Below are 1,761 nucleotides of genomic sequence, written 5' to 3'. Positions count from 1 at the left end.
CATGCACGCACACACACAGCACAACACAAATACACATATGCACACAACTCACACACATCACATACACAGCACAACACACAGATGCACACACACACACACACACACACACACACACACACACACACACACACAAGTTGTACAATAAACCTAAAGATACTGCAGTTTTGCTCATGTCCATGCTCTCTTGGTCAGCTATCTATGATACTTAGCAATCGTAACCAGCGGCTTCCTTTAGTTCTACTGAAAACAGTCTAGTCTCTGGACATCCGCCATTTTAAAGATACTCAGAATAATGAGACTAGGATGAAATTTTCTCAGAAACTAATTCATATTTAAAATCTGACCCCAGGTGATCACACCTAGACCTGGCTTTTACTACCAACTACGTGCTGGATCCAACCTGGACAGTTCCTCTGGACTGCAGATTAGACACCTACTTGACATCGTGACAGCTTCCTTGACTAACATGCTTAAAACCAGTCCTCCTTCTTCCCACCAAACTTTCCTTCCCCAACTCTGTCAATGGCAAATGCATTACTTTAAAAAAAAAAAAACACTTTGAAAATTGTGTGTGTGTGTGTGTGTGTGTGTGTGTGTGTGTGTGTATTGCCTGAATATACACCTGTGTACCACATGCAGGTACTACCTTGGCACCAGCAGAGAGTATCAGATACCCTGGGACTGGCATTTCAGATGGTTATCAGTCACCACATAGGTGCTAGGAATCGAACCTGGGTCTTCTGGAAGAGCAGTCAGTGCTGCTAACCACTGAGCCATTGCTCCAACCCCCAAGTGTGTAGTGCACTCAGTCTCCAAATTTTACTCCCTTGCTTCGTAGCTCATAACTCGTATTCAGTTCCTATAGACTTTATTTTTCAAAATTCATCCTTAGTCTACCCACCCTCTAACACCCACACCACTACCGCATTCAAGCCATCATTATCTTTCCCAGGAATCGACTTCTGACTAGTTTAAAGATCTGTTATTTTGAGAGTTTTCAGTGACCTTTTAGAATGTAAAATAGAACCTGCCTTCTGGAATCTTCCAGCCGTGTGCGCCATAAGAACAAGTGTCTGTGGCTCTCATGATACTTATAATTCTCCTTCTCATTGTTTTTCCCCCTAACATTCCTTCTTTTATTTACTGGTTCCAGGAACTGGTGGTTTTCCTCTGTTGTCCCTGAGTCTGCACTCTGTTCCCATCTCCTGAAATGCTCTCACCCTACACCCCATGAAAATCACCTTCTGTACCTGTCTTTCAACTTCTAGATTCCGAAAATCGCTTTCTTTTTCTCATTTGCTCTCTTTGAAACATGGTGGTAGCAACCTGGAATAATGTACTGTCATTTTTGATTTCCTCTCTATGCTGTCCTTTTGGTAAATAGGCTCCCTTTGAATTCTTCTAATTTGAATGTATCATCGTTTCGCTTCTATTCTGTGGGAACCATGAATGATACTAGTGTTAGTATTGTATTTAAGACTTATTGGTACTAGAAGAGGCTGGAGAAAGCAGGACAACCAAATGAGATTCTGGAATAGTCTTTACTCAATTTATGGAGTACAAAGATAAGAGGAATCTTGCATTATACTATAATCCCAATGGGCCTTGGTCGTTTTGTTTCTTTGTGATGACCTCAATTTCTGCTATATAATGATGATATTGTGCTATCTGGGACTGCTAAGCAAGAAGTAGCAAGGACTCCAGATGATTAATAAGGTAGACACACTCTAGAAGGCTGGATAAAGGTCTTGAAATACAGGG

This window comes from Peromyscus californicus, unplaced genomic scaffold, assembly GCF_007827085.1.
Source record: "Peromyscus californicus insignis strain IS unplaced genomic scaffold, ASM782708v3 Scaffold_9__1_contigs__length_137607984, whole genome shotgun sequence".
Classification (NCBI taxonomy): domain Eukaryota; kingdom Metazoa; phylum Chordata; class Mammalia; order Rodentia; family Cricetidae; genus Peromyscus; species Peromyscus californicus.
Note: the sequence above shows the minus strand (reverse complement) of the source record.